This window comes from Citrus clementina, unplaced genomic scaffold, assembly GCF_000493195.1.
Source record: "Citrus clementina cultivar Clemenules unplaced genomic scaffold, Citrus_clementina_v1.0 scaffold_3, whole genome shotgun sequence".
In the NCBI taxonomy this organism is placed as follows: Eukaryota; Viridiplantae; Streptophyta; class Magnoliopsida; order Sapindales; family Rutaceae; genus Citrus; species Citrus x clementina.
Genome location: NW_006262339.1, coordinates 26,488,780 through 26,505,180, shown reverse-complemented (window position 1 = coordinate 26,505,180; position 16,401 = coordinate 26,488,780).

The following is a 16,401-nucleotide window of genomic DNA, read 5'->3' as shown; positions in this document are numbered from 1 at the left end:
GTGCAACACAGAAGAAAATATTTACAGGCGGAGAGTTAAATCTAATTTGTACTTCTTACTGCGGCTACTGTTACCGTCATTATTTGGACGCTCCAACACAAAGGTCCAGGGGTCTAGCTCCGGTTTATAAGCTTGTAACATATCAAGTACCTCATTAGCAGTGTGAGCACAAATAAAAAGCTTTTTCACATTGGAAGGAACGAAATGGTTTTTTATTGCATGGTTAAGAAATGCAATAAAGTCATCATAAAAATTATTGACATTTAACAAACCGATGAGTTTCTGGTGAATGTGCAGATGGGCCCAAGATGCTAGTGTGATAAGTGCCTCTAGTGTTGCAAGATCTCCTGGAAGGAAAGTAAAAGCATCAGCATGATTAAGCATTTCAGTTATTCTTTCTTGCATACCTGAGATGACTAACTCTTCTCCAGTCGGTGGGTCAGACAAACTGCCCAAAGATTTTAGGGCTCTTGGGATGATGCCTAACACTTGGCTTCCTCTAACAAAAGCAGCTTCTGAGACCAATTTTGATAACCCTCGGTTACCTCCCCCATACACCAAGTGTAATTTTCTCTCTGCTATACTTCGACCAAGATCTATGGCTGCCTCAACGAACTCTTTATGTTTGCCATAGTTAAATCCAGAAAGCACACAAATGTTCTTGAATTGTCTATTGAGAGTAGCTGCCATTGGGATACTTTTCAAAAACAATTTGTGAGTGCTTAACAAAAAGTCATATTTAAGAATCTTAGTGACATTGGGTCACAACTGTGTATGAGGTGGCATGTCAGTGTCAAATAACGCGTAAAGCACATGGATCGCGAGTCAAAAAGGAAACAGTAAAAAGAAAAAGAAATAATGATAAAATAAAATTATTAAAGACAATAATGGAAAAGATAAAATAACAGTGAAATAAAATAATAGTGAAGTAAAAGGATATTTATAGGTAGTTGCGACTGTGGCTCACATCTTCCTCTGGTTTTAAGTCCAGAAATGGCTTGAACGCCCTCTATGGGTCGAGAATAGGCTTCCCATCCAGTTTTCTTATAAACTGGCAAACATGGTCGTTTATAGTCAGATTTCCGAGACTATATTGTGCATACTCTTTCTGGAATAATGGCCATAACTGGAGAATCGCTCCTTGCACATATCCACTGGGATGCATTTCAAGAGACAGAAGGATATCATCCAATGACTCCTTATTCAAGCCATCCCTAATGAATTGAATCTTATCTTCCCTGTTATCAGACACCATTCCTAAAGAATATGGGTTTTTATTGCATCTCATTCTGGCACATTTATGACAAGCTACAGAAATTCTTTGAGCTCTTCGTTTTCTTGCATAATTTTCTTTACCACAACCAGGCATATATGCAATAAATTTTAAAGGTAACTCACCTGCCAATTGTACTTTAGCCTCGATTAACCAACGGATGTCAGCAGGTATGTTATTCCTCATAAGCAATCGCATGGGTTCAGACCGAGCTTTATAGATTGTAAGGAGAGCATTCTGAGGAAGTGAAGGGAATCGATTGTGAAGCTTGCTAGAATCTCGTTTCTGTCCATACCTTCGCCTCATAATATCAGTTATTATGGAAAACTGAAGTAACCGACTTGATTGTCACGGAGTACCGTTATCTGCCACTTCACTGGGGTAACAAACTAAAGCACACAAACAGAAAAATAAATTAAAACACACAAAGAAAATTAAAATCGTCCTCTTATTGAATTTACCTCAAGCTCTAACTGGATGTTGCAGACACTTCTCTCAATGTCTCTGAGTTGGCTTTCTAAATCCTCAATATAGGATACTAACTCTGGTGGTTGTAGAGCCCAAATACGATGTGTTTTACAAAATCGAAACTGCCTTTTGAGATGAGATTTTACATGTTGAAGTAGTTTGAGAATGTTCAAGAGGAACTGTTTAGCTATGGTACTCATGATTAACAATGATAAGAGAAAACTTAATGGTTAAACAAACACACTTATGGAAAAATAATTTCAATTAGCAAAAAAATATTAAAAAGAAAGAAAGAAAAAGGAAAAAAATCAAATCACCGAAAAGAAAGAAATAAAAACTTAATTCAAATCTGGTGGGTCACTCAAATTTATTTCGGTGTCTTATCCATGTGGTTGGTACTCTAGATATGGCTTTAATTTTTTACCATTAACTTTAAACGTGACACCGTTCTTTGGGTCCTTAATTTCAATTGCCCCATGTGGAAAAACAGTATGAACAATAAAAGGACCAGACCATCGAGAGCGTAACTTACCTGGGAATAGGTGCAAACGAGAATTGAATAAAAGCACTTTCTGACCTGGAGTGAACGATTTTCTCATAATTTGCTTGTCATGGAAGACTTTCATTCATTGCTTGTAAATCTTGGCATTTTCGTATGCATCATTGTGAATTTCTTCAAGTTCTGCCAGCTGTAATCTTCTTTCTGAGCTAGCTTGTCGCATGGCAAAGTTCAATTTCTTGATGGCCCAATATGCACGATGCTCGAGTTCTACAAGTAGGTTTTAATCTTTTCCATACACTAGCCTGTAGGGTGACATCCCAATCAGAGTCTTGAAAGCCGTTCTATATGCCCATAATGCATCATCAAGTCTTAATGACCAATCTTTTCTGTCCGGCCTCACCGTCTTTTCTAATATGTGCTTTATTTCTCGATTGGAGATCTCAACTTGGCCACTGGTTTGCGGATGATATGGGGTTGCCACTTTGTGAGTGATTGAATACTTCGTCAAAAGAGCCTTCAATGCTTTGTTACAAAAGTGGGCACCACCATCACTGATTATTGCCTGAGGGAATCCAAAGTGTGAAATAATGTTGCTTTTCAAAAATCCTATCACCACCTTGTGATCATTGGTTCTACATGGAATTGCTTCTACCCATTTTGATACGTAGTCAACAGCAACCAATATGTATTGATGGCCAAAAGAATGGGGAAAGGGTTCCATGAAGTCGATACCCCATACGTAAAAAATCTTAACCACTAAAATTGGATTTAGGGGCATCATATTCCTTCGCGTAATGCTCCCCATTCGTTGACACCTATCACATGAAGAACAGAAAGTGTAAGCGTCTTGAAATATAATTGGCCAATAGAAACTACATTGTAAAACTTTAGTTGTTGTTTTCTTAGCACTGAAATGGCCTCCACAAGCTTGTTCATGGCAGAATGAAAGAATATTCTGAATTTTATTTTCTAGGACACATTATCTAACAATTTGATCTGCACAATACTTTAACAAATACGGGTCATCCCAAAAGAAATTCTTTATTTCTGCAAAGAATTTAGCCTTGTCTTGCTTGGTCCAATGCTCTAGAAGTTGACCTGTAACAAGATAATTAACGATATCAGCATACCATGGTAATACTTCCACACTCATCAATTGTACATCTAGGAATGACTCATTCAATGATAATGATTCCGTAATTGTGTCAAAATGGAGACGAGAGAGATGATCTGCCACAACATTTTCTGTGCCTTTCTTATATTTAATTCTAAGTCGAACTCCTGCAAAAGTAACACCCAACGAATTAGTCTAGCTTTTGCATCTTTCTTTGTGAGAAGATATTTAAGAGCAGCATGATCTGTGAATATAATTATTTTACAACCAATGAGATAAGATCAAAATTTTTCTAATGCAAACACTACTGCTAGCATTTCTTTTTCAATAGTTGAATAGTTCAACTGTGCATTATTCAATGTCATACTAGCATAGTAAATAACATGGGGAATTCGATCAACTCTTTGTCCTAATACTGCTCTTACTGCATAATCAGATGCATTACACATGAGTTCAAATGGTAGGCTCCAGTTTAGGGGCTGAATGATGGGTGATGATGTCAACAACCGCTTTAATTTTTCAAATGCCACAAAACATGAATCATTAAAGACAAAAGATACATCCTTAGCAAGTAGATTGCATAAGGGTCTAGAAACTTTGCTAAAATCTTTAATGAAACGTCTATAAAAACCAGCATTCCAAGGAAAGATCTTACTTCTCCGACTGTTTTGGGCAGAGGAAGATTAGAAATGAGATCCACCTTGGCTTTGTCAACCTCAATACCTTTACTCGAAATGATGTGACCAATAACAATACCTTGTTTTACCATAAAATGACACTTCTCTTAATTTAAGACCAAGTTCTTTTCGATACATCTCTGCAAAACTAGTGTTAGATGATGTAAAAATTGATTAAACGAGTCACTAAAAATAGAAAATTCATCCATAAATACTTCAAGGAATCGTTCAACCATATCAGAAAAAATGCTTAACATGCATCGTTGAAATGTAGCAAGTGCATTACATAATCCAAATGGCATCCTCCTATATGCAAAAGTGACAAAAGGGAAAGTGAAAGTGGTTTTCTTCTTGATCTTTTGGTGCTATAGGAATATGATTATATCCTGAGTAGCCATCTAGAAAACAATAAAATTCATGGCCTGCCAATCTATCAAGCATTTGATCGATAAATTGTAAAGAAAAATGGTCTTTACGTGTGACATAATTCAACTTTCTATAATCAATGCATACACGCCATCCTATAGTCACTCTAGTTGGTATCAATTCATTATCGGCATTGGTAACTACTGTGACTCCTGACTTTTTGGGGATAACTTGTACAGGACTAACCCATGCACTATCAGAAATGGGGTAAATGATACATGCATCTAATAGCTTAAGGACTTTAGTTCTAATAACTTATTTCATATTAGGATTTAACCGACATTGCATTTCCCTAGTAGATTTAGCATTTTCATCAAGGTGAATGTAATGCATGCAGTCTACTGGGTTTATACCTTTGATGTCTGCTATGGTCCATCCTAATGCTCCTTTATACTCTTTTAAAACATCCAACAACTTACCTTTTTATTCGTCGTTTAGGGATGATGAGATGATTACCAGTAAACTGCTTTCTTTTCCCAAAAACGCATATTCCAATGTGTTGGGTAATGGTTTAAGCTCGAGTTTTGGTGGTGATTCTGATAATGGGATGAGTTTCTTCTCTGATGGTGCTAGTTGCTCAACTCTTGACTTCCATTTATTAGTGTCCATTTTTTGTGCTGAGTCAAGTAGGGCGTTGACCACATCGACCGATCTGTCAATATCAAAATCCAAACCAAAGTGAGTTAACGTGTTTGTAAATGATCATTACTAAGGTTTGAAACAAAAGTATTATCGACTAATGTTTCTATTAAATCCACATCAACAATTTCATCATCTGCATTGTGAGGTTGTTTGGCAATGTTGAAAATATTTAACTCCATAGTCATGTTGCCGAAGGACAACTGCATATTTCCAGTCCTACATTGAATGTGAGCATCCGCAGTTGCCAAGAAAGGTTGGCCTAGAATAATGGGGATGTGCTTCATTGAATCCTGTATTGGTTGAGTGTCAATTACAATGAAATCAACAGGAAAATAAAACTTGTCTACCTGGATAAGTACGTCCTCCATAATACCATGAGGTATTTTTGTGGACCGATCTGCAAGCTACAATACCATTGGAGTTGGGTGTAATTCTCCAAGCCCAAGTTTCACAAATACTGAATAAGGCAACAAATTTACACTAGCTCCTAAATCCAACAAAACATTCTCAATTGTGTAGTTCCCTATACTACATGAGATAGTGGGGGAGCCTAGGTCTTTGCATTTTAGAGGAATTTTGTGTTAGAGTATAGAACTAACGTTTTCTGTTAAAAAAGCCTTCTTTTGAACATGAATGTTTCTCTTTTTAGTACAAAGGTCTTTAAGAAACTTGACATAAGATGGAACTTGTTTTGAAGCATCAAGTAAAAGGATGTTAACACTTACCTGTTTGAAGATTTCAAGAATCTCACCTGTGGATTTTCCCTTCTTTCCTTTAGCTAACCTCTGAGGAAATGGAGCTTTCGGAACGTATTCTCGTGGGTTGGTTTCTTCTCTCTCCTCCGGTGATAAGTCCTCAACATTCACAGGTACAATTTGATTTTCTTTTGTCACCGGCATCTCCACTTTGTTGTCGACTTCTTTTCTTTTTCGCAAGGTCATGACTGCTTTGACTTCTCCATGCTACTGTAGTGAACTGGTACTTGTTTCATGTACTCCTTTAGGATTAGGCACTGGTTGACTTGGAAACTTGCCTTTCTCAACAGTCATTGCCAAGGTCTGAACTGAAGAAGCAAGATATCCCACCATCTTCTCGAGGCTTGAAACTGATTGGACTTGTGAGTTAAAGCCTGCTCTCATCTCATTTCGTAGTCCATCAATGGTGCGGTTCTGTTGCTCAATCGTAGAGTGAGTAACATTCTTGAAATTCTGGAATGCATCATCCCATGGTCTGGGTTGAGAGTAGTTCTAGTTCTGATTGTATGGTCTAAATGGTGGCTGAGAGGCTTGAGGATTTTGAGGAATTGATTGCATTAGTGGAGCTGGAGCTGCTGGTCCATTCTGTTGGAATCCTTGAGACCATGAAAAATTGGGGTAGTCTCTTCATCTAGGGTTATATGTGTTGGAGTATGGGTTGTAATTAGAAAGCTTTCTCATTACACCTATGGCATTGGCTTGATCTGAGTATGAGTCATAGTCATGTATCTCTATTGATTTAGCAGTCGATAACGATGCTATTTGTTGAGCGAGACCTTTAACCATCTCCTTGACTTCTTTGATTCCCGGAGTTGACTCGCCAATGTGAACCTCATTCACTCCTTTAATTCTTTTAGTATTCCTGAGTGACTGACTTCGTTGTTGGGAATTATCCGCTTGTCGCTGGAAGAATTCTCAAATCTCTAATGCACTTTTTGACATTAGCTCTCCTCCACTTGTTGCCATTAGCCATTCTTGCACATTCGGCAATAATCCCTCCAAAAAGTATTGGCATTGGTGTCATTTCTCGTACCCATGATGTGGACACTTCAAGAGTAACCCATTGAATCGCTCCCATGTTTTGAAAACTGCTCGTCTTCTCTTTTGGTAAACTCTGAGATTTCCCTGCGACTAGCATTGGTTTTATGCACTGAGAAATATTTATTCAAAAATTTTGTAACCATTTGTTCCCACGATGTAATGCTATTAGCAGGCAATGTATTGAGCGATGAACGAGCTCTATCCTTTAAAGAAAATGGGAATAGTCTAAGTTTAACATCATCATCTGAAAAATTCTCATATCCAAATGTTTGACAAACAGCATAAAAATCATTCAAATGATTATTTGGGTCCTCATTTTCTAGGCCATAGAATGTTGGGAGACAATTTAGCACACTAGGTTTTAATTCAAAACTCCTAGCAGCTACATTTGGGTATCTTATGCATGATGTGCTCAAATTAGCTAAGGGACTAAAGTAGTCCTTAAATGGCCTCTCCTGTGGTTGTTGCAAATCCATTTTATTTTTAGCGTGTTTGTGTGTGCGCAGTGTTTTTTCTAGTTCAAGGTCTATAGGTTCAAGATTATGTAATAATGACTTACGACCATGCATGCAAGGAACAAAAAATAAATGGGAATAAAACAAATAAAAATAAAGAAGAATGAGAAATTACGATACTAATCTTATCACGCTATTACAACCTTTCTATAAAAAACACACAAAAACATTCGTGAAATAAATTAACTAAAAATAAATTAATAAGATAAACAAAAATTACAAAGAAAAATAACTTAAAAATTAAATTGCAGAATTGTAAAAAATAGAGAAAGAAAAGAAATTTGTACCTCTAAATGTAGATTCACTTTTTTTCTTTTTTTTAATAAGAAAAAAAATATAAGAAAACAAATAAAAGAAATTATTCACAAAAATTAATTCTACAAATTAAAATAACTTACCTCCCTGGCAACGGCGCCAAAAACTTGTTGCGCAAATTTTATTGAACTCGCAAGTGCACGAATCTATTATAGTGTAGATCAATGGTGACGAGTGTCGATCCCACGAGGAGGTGGATTTTAATTGTGTGTAGAATTAATTTTCTAAATGGGTGGTTGGATTTGTGGTGAAAATGATTTGGATTATCCTAAAATTCGAATTAAGATGGCAAGAGTAAATTGAAGTGAAAATCTATTAAATTGACGTACTTAGGTATCTGGATCCATATCAACATGCATCATGGACTAAATATTCCTTATTAATACCAATTAAATCATGAGGGGGGAATCCACACCTCATGAACCACACTCTAATCAATATGGTGCTAAGGGCTTATTGTGTCAAATAATAACAACTTTGTACTAGAGAGTCGGTGAAATCAAGGCGGTATCTAGACAAGATTATTATTATTTATCGACGAAAAGTCAAAACATCCACAAAAACTAGAGGGGTAGAGAAAATAAATTTACCAAATAAAGCCCATGACACATGTTGAGACTTCAGCTTCAACCCAAGCTTGAAAGAAAATTTGCTACTCATAATTGAACTAAGGGCAAAAAAGAAATTTATTAAAATACGTAGAAAATACAAGATGGAAAGGGAATTACAGAAAATAGAGTCCAAAAATGGATTCAGAGATATCAAATTAGGGGGGAGCCCCCTTTTTATAGATACATTGAGTAAATCATGGCCATTGGATCGAAAATATTTCGGACGCTCAGGATTGCGCCACGTCATCAGTCAACAGTACGCGGTTTGACCACGCGGGTGAATAGTAACACGGTTTGACCCGGCTTGAATAGTGACGCGGTTTGGTTGAAAATAATCCTGTGTAACATGTACCGTACGCGAGATTTTTGGTTCACTGATATGCTGCCACGTCATCGATCAACAATGCATAAGAATTTGTCCAACAGGATCGTGACACCTCATCAGTCAATGCCACATCATCGGTCAATGTCACGTCATCGATCCATCTATGTGAACAGTGTCATGAACAGTAACGTAAACAGTACCGTACATGTGAATAGTACCGTATATGTGAACAGTGCCATTTTTTCTTTTATATTCTTCCTAAGGTTTTCGACCGTCCTGATTTCAAAAGTGATGTTCGTTTTGTCGTCTGATCTCTCGTTCATTGTGAAATGACTATGATGCCCCTAAAATACATAAAATACTTAATTATAATACAACACACATAATTAAATAACAAGAAGTTTAAATACATAAAAGTAAGGATGTTAATAAAACTTGAAGTGTAAAATGACGATTTTCTCCTTTATAAATATACATTTTCTAACACTCAACAGTTACCCTCTTCTTTTGTTTCTACTTCAAGGATTTTCTAGAGTGGTTTGGTGATATCAACAGATATTCGAAGCCTTGCAATCTCTATGCATCCTTATCTACTTCTTCCATTGAACCAATATACTCTCCCAATTCTTGAACCATATCTCTGTGCATCCATGTAATCAGTACATTTCGAAGATGTACCCAAAAAGATGTATGAGTGAATGACTGATTAGCTATATCCCTAATACCTTTTGGTTCAGTTAGCACTATCAATGCTCTGTTAAAGTGCCAAGGTCCTCCTCCCATGACTCTTTTCTTATCAGCCTCCAAGGCAAACTTGAACATAAATATGTTGCTTCCCAAGCTCTCTATCCTAACTTCTTTATTTGTTCTCCATATCTGTGACATAGCACATCTGAGTCCTTCCAGATTTACTCTTCTTTAGTGCAAAATCATACCCATCAGACAACATGCTGCTATTTGTTCACCTTTTGCACTCTTTCTACCTATAAGTGATATTTTATTCGACTGGTCTTCTCTAATAGAAATAGCTTTGCATTTACAAATTAACTCCTCTATATCCATGATTGACTAGTTTACAACTACTTTAATAATAAACTATAAATATTTATTTGCAACTACCCCTGTGTTTAATGAACTCACTCTCTCAATCACCCACCCACCCAACCTTAAATTAAATTGAGGACAACACTAAGAAAACTAGATCTCACCTGTCAAAGAGTGACTATGTGAGCCACAAAGGCTCTTTTTTTCCCTCTCATTCAAGGTTTTCTCACAGAGGAGAAAGCATATGTGAAGAGAGACTAATCAACTCCTGAGTTAGTTTGAATAAGTTCACTATAGACTTTAGCTATTCAAGGTGGTGTTGCATCTTTGCTAACTCATTTAGTCTGATAATCATGTTTTCCTTTAATATGCATAGGTAATATTTACTTTTTGGATTGAATTAAGAATTTTGAGGAGTGGTAATCTTAGGATTGGGAGTGTGGAATTGAAGTGAGAGTAGATTATTTACTTCCACTAGAATGAGAGTGTGAAATAAGAATCAAAATCTCATTAATGTGTTTACTTTGTCTTGAATTGAGAATGGATTGTTTTATTATAATTTTACCCCTATTTAAAGAATTGTAATTTTTAATTACAAAGTGAATAAAACAATATATTTCTAAAATAAACTATTTATTTTATAATTAATTCTAATCATATAAGTTAATAATTATTATCAATATCTGTCATTATGTAAATTATAATTTTTTTTATTAATTTTAATTTTAACTGGGAAATTATAAATTATCGATAAGAGCAACACAAATAAAATATTATTTATTATTAATAATATAATACAAAATTAATATTTTCCTAGAATAACCTATTTATTATTATTAATTATTAATATTAAATAAATATAATAATATTATAAATTCTCTGTCAGTATAATAATATTATTTTAAGTAATTTTAACTTAGAATCAATGTAAATTATTATTTTTAATAAATGTGATATTATTAAATAATATAATAATAATATTTAAATAATATGATATTATTTTTAGATAAATATAATATTATTTATTTTAATAAATATAATTACATTATTTTTAATGGAAATGATAAAAAATTACTTCTACCCATAAGAATGGGAATTCCACTGCTCACTTTAAAAATTGACGGGGTTCACGGAGTGAGATTATCACTTCCACCTTTAAATAAGCATATAAATACTAGATTAGAAGGACTTCACACTCCTTACTCCTATCCGGTAAGTAAACACACCCGTAATTTTAAAAGTTATCCCATCAATCATCAATGAAACATGAAGTTTTCAGGTTTATTTTGAATTGACACAATTACAAGTATACGTGACACCATCATTTTTAATCCTATTCAATTCAAAACCCTCTTGGATTGCTTATTTTACCATAACCTCTCTTACTAATGCAAAATATTCATAGGTATTCCTACTTCGAGACTAACTGAACCATTCGAATTTGGTTTCTACTCATTATCAACAATGTATTCATTAGGGATGGCAAAATTCGGGTCCGGGTTTAGCCTTCTCAGTTTCGGACCCGGATGACAATTTTGCATTTCGGATCCGGATATAAACCTAAATTTTTTGGATCCGGGTCCAGTGCGGGTTCAACCCGGAGAAATCTGGATTTCCGGATGCTGGGTTTAAAACTCGAATAACTGAATGAACTGAAAAACACAAACCTCTTTCAGGATATGAAAATTCCAAAAGGAGCTCAAATCGCAAGCACCGATGAATATAGATTCCTTACAATCGAGTCAACTTGAAGATAAATGAATTGAAATGAATTATGATTTAGAGATAAAAGCTGACCCACATATGTTAATATCACCTCAGAGCACTGTTAATTCCCAAGAAGCATGTATGTTAATTATGTAATCAAGATGAATGGTGAGGCGATGAAGACGATGGTGGATCATGGACGGCGATGCAACGAATTGATGAAGACGAGCGGCGGCGCGATGAATTGATGAAGACGAACAACGGCATGATGAATTGATGAAGACGAACAACGGCATGATGAATTGAATATTGAGGATGATGATGACGAATTTGGGCTTTGTGGCGTGAAGATTGAAGAAGGTGAGAGAAGAGGAGAAGTGGGGCTGCTGCGGTTGCAATTTGTTTTAAGGTTTATTTTCTTTCCTTTTTTTTGCTTTTATACTTAGATTTAATAACTTAAAATTAATTATTTAATAAATTTTAAAATAAAGATATTCGGGTTCGGGTCCTGGTTCTGGATATCCAGGTTTACGTAAACCCAGATTCGGACCCGAATATGTCCGAGCTTATAAAATTAATTCTGGCTCCGCATTATTTTTATCTCCGAACCAGGTTCAACCCACACCGGATAATCAGGGTTCATCCGGGTCCAAGTTATTTTGCCACCCCTAGTATTCATACATATGTGAGAGACCATTCTCTTCACTAGATAAGTGCCCTCAACAAAGTGATCCTCACTAAAATTTTTAAACTTATTATTACCCATTGTAACACCTACATTGATTGGATTTTCAAATCCCATTACAACAATTTCATGACATGACTAACCACCTAACCCAGTGTGCACCTCAAACTCAATGACAAGGCAACTATTGATAATAATTAAAAAAAAAACTCCTCAAAAACCCAATACAATTTACTATCCTTTGAAGTTAGCTTCCTCTGCCCACTTGTAGTCCATGGTAACACAACAACAATTTCAATCATATCCATTTCATTGTGTCCATGCTTAACCATGACTTCTTGAACTTCATGAAGCAACCTAATAATCTTATACACCACCCATTAATTTTAACCAATATGAAAAAAAAGGTAACATGGCTGTTAGCATATATGTATCCATAATATTGATTTTGATGATAACAAACAAAATTAAGAATGATTCAGTTTTTAAAAGCTCAAATTATTTTTATACATTTTAAATAAATCATTAGTTTCACATTTTAAAGGTTTTATATTTAATGGAAAAATGATTTTATGAAATTATTTTTTTTCAAGTTTATGGTTTAATTGAAAGAGTTTTGAAAACTTTGAAATCAACAAGTATTGCTTGAAATTTTAGAGAATGATTTATTTGAAAAGTATTCATAGCATTTTGGGCTATATCATAATTTCAAAAAGCTTTGGGAATAGTAAGCATTATTTAGAAATTATGAAATTGGACTTATTTGTTAAATGTATAACGTTTTGGGCCATAGTACAGTTATATAAAGTTTTGAGGTCAAACTATTATTTTACAAAATAATTCACTATAGCAGTCACTGTAGCAATTACTGTAGAAAACAGCAATCCGACATCTTGATAACGGCTCGCCGACATTTAACAGAATTGAAGATTAGCTTCTGGACACTAACGGTGATTCGTCATCTAGATAACGGTTAACCGACATTGCACAGAGTTGAAAGATTAGCCTCTGGACACTAACAGCAATCCGACATCTATAAAACAGCGATTCGAAAATTTAAAAATTCAGCCCAACGGTCATATTGACCAGTCAAACGGCGATCCGATAGTGAGTAGAAAGTCAATAACGGCTAGTTTTCAACTCCAACTATAAATAAGTTCAATCCAATTCAAACAAGAAGAATTCTAACGATCATCATTAAGCAAAATATTGAGAATACAACTTTTATTGAGCTTTAAATCCTTGTATTCATCTCATTCATTCACACTTTGAGCTTTCATTTGTGATCAAACACATTGTGTGAGAGAAATTCATTTGTAATCATTTTTGTAAAATCAAGTTAAAAGATTATAAGTATTGTGATACACTTGGGTTAAGAGATTGGGGATAATCTCTTGTTGTGAAGGTCCATTGACACCTTGGAAGTCAATTGTAAGCATTTGAAGCCTTGGAGGCTTTCTTAGTGAAATCCTCAAGCTCGGTGAGCTTGGAGGCGTGGACGTAGGCGGGGATTGCCGAACCACGTAAAAATCATTGTGTTTGCTCTCTCTTCCTTTACTCCTTTATTATTGTGCTTTATTGAATTTATTGTTTTTTATTCCATTAAGGCATTAGATTAAATTGTTGTGTGATTTGCTTAACTTAATTTTTAAAATTCCAATTCACCCCCTCTCTTGGGTTGCATAACTAGAATTTCATTTGGTATCAGAGCGAGGTGCTCTTTCGGAGACTTAACCGTCTAGAGTTAAAGATCCATAGCAACCCAAATTAGCTCAACCATCATGGAAGGCCAATCTACCGCTAGACCTCCATTTTTTGATGGAAATGATTACCCTTATTGGAAAACTAGGATGAGAATCTTTTTACAAGCCTTAGATTATGAAATATGGGAAATAGTTTGTGATGGTTCATTCATTCCTAGGAAGAATGCTTTAAGTGAGTGGATAGGAAAAATATGTCTTTAAATTCCAAGGCCATGAATGCTTTATTTTGTGCTTTAGATAAAAAGGAATTTCATAGAGTTTCAAATTGTTCTAATGCTTATGAAATTTGGAGAAAACTTGAAGTTGTGTATGAGGAGACTACAAACGAGGAGGAATCTCATGAAGTGTCAAATTTGGCACTTGTGGCAATTGGAGATGAATCAGATGATGAACTTGATGAGGTAAGTGATCTTCCCAATTATGATGAATTACATGATGCGTTTAAAAAATTGTATGATGAATTGATAAAAGTTGGTAAAAAGAATGCAAGTCTTAAAAAGAAAACGGTAGAGCTCACAAATGAAAATGAATCTCTAAGTACAAAGATTAGTTGTCTAGAATTAGAAAATAAAACATTGCATGATAGAGTTACATTATCAAATGAGAAACCTAGCACTTCAGACAAGCATCTAGAATCACATGTAAATGACTTGAAAAATGAAAAAGATGCCTTGCAAAAATCCAATGTTTCATTAAATGAAAAGATCAAAGAATTGGAATTAGATAATGAAATGTTACATGATAGAATTGCATCATTCACATGTAAACAAAGTATTTCATATGAGCATGAGAAATCACATGTTGATAAATTAATAAAAGAAAATAAAGTGCTTAGAAAGAAGAGCAATGAGTTAAATGAGATTGTCTTAAAATTCACAAATGGTCAAAAGAACTTAGAAAAATTGTTCAACTCTAAAAAATGTGTATTTGATAAAGGAGGACTTGGATATAAGCCTAACTTGAAACAAAAATATTATAAGAATTATTTTGTTAAGGCTGCCTCCACAAGTGATCATAAAATTGTTTGTCATTATTGCAATCAAAATGGTCATATGAGTTTTAGATGTCCAGTTAAGAGAAATGTATATTATGAAGTCAAGTGTATTTGGGTTCCAAAAGGAACCAAATCTAACACTCAAGGACCCAAGAGTATTTGGGTACCAAAATGCACAACTTGAATATTTTCTTTGTAGGTACCACAATCAAAGAATGACGGAGAGTTCCTTGATAAAAGCTTATGAGGATAATCACTTGATCATGATGTAAGAAAAAATGATGAGACAATATGATTTAATTGTTTTGGTAACAATTATTGCCTTATTGATTATAAGTGATGGTCTTTTAATCTTAGTAAGTATTTAATAATTCATTTGGTATCATAACATTAAGTGCATTAACATGAAGTGAATAAGTTTATTTTGCCTATTTATTATGTTGAGTGGATCATGAAAAATGGATAGTAGCTTGAATTTATGAAAGTATACTTGTATGTTTACATAATTGAATTATCATTGTGTTTAACTTTGAGTGCTTTATCATGATGCATGAATATATATATATGTGATGATAGCTTGTCAACTCATCATGATGGATTTGTTTGATTTTAATGATTATGTAATGCCTAAGCATGATAAATATGAATGCTTACATATTTCATGATTGTGTGATGTATATGCATGATAGATGAGTTATATGTTATTTCTTGTATTAGAAGTGATCATGGTGGAGTATTTGAAAATCATGCATTTGAGAATTTTTGTAATGATTTTGCCATTGAGCATCAATTTTCATTACTTAGGACTTCACAACAAAATGGAGTTGTAGAGAAAAAGAATATGTCTATTCTAAACATGGCTAGGATCGTGTTAATTAGATCTCATCTCAATAAAACTCCCTATGAGCTTTGGAAAGATAGAAAACTCAACATTGGTTATTTCAAAGTTTTTGGATGCAAATGTTTTATTTTGAACATAAAAGATAATCTTGGCAAATTTGATCCAAAATTTGATGTTGGTATTTTTTTCTTGGCTATTCAATCACAAGCAAAGCTTGTAGATTGTATAACAAAAGAACTTTGGTTGTGGAAGAATCTATACATGTTACATTTGATGAATCTAATTCTTTCTCTATGGAGAAAGTTGTTGTTGATGATGATGTAGATGAAAAGCTAGAAGAAGATTCATCAAAGGATAGCCAAAAGAATGCACCACTTGAAAATCAAGAGGAGCAACATGAAGAAACAAATGCGGAGTAAAATTAGGGGAGATTTTGCCGAAATTTTTGATAATCTTGTTTCGATTGCATCTATCTATCATTTTTTTTATATGATGAAGTGAGAAATAAATATGATATGTTTTTGAATAAAATCATTTTGGTTAAAATTTTAAATTGGCCATCTATTTAGGGGGAGCATACAATATGATTTTGGATAATATGTATTTTGAATTTTTTTTGTTGTCCAAAGGGAGAGACAAAGTAATATATCATTTCAATATTGTCAAAAGGAGGAGAATAATATGCACTTTGAGTATTGTTTTG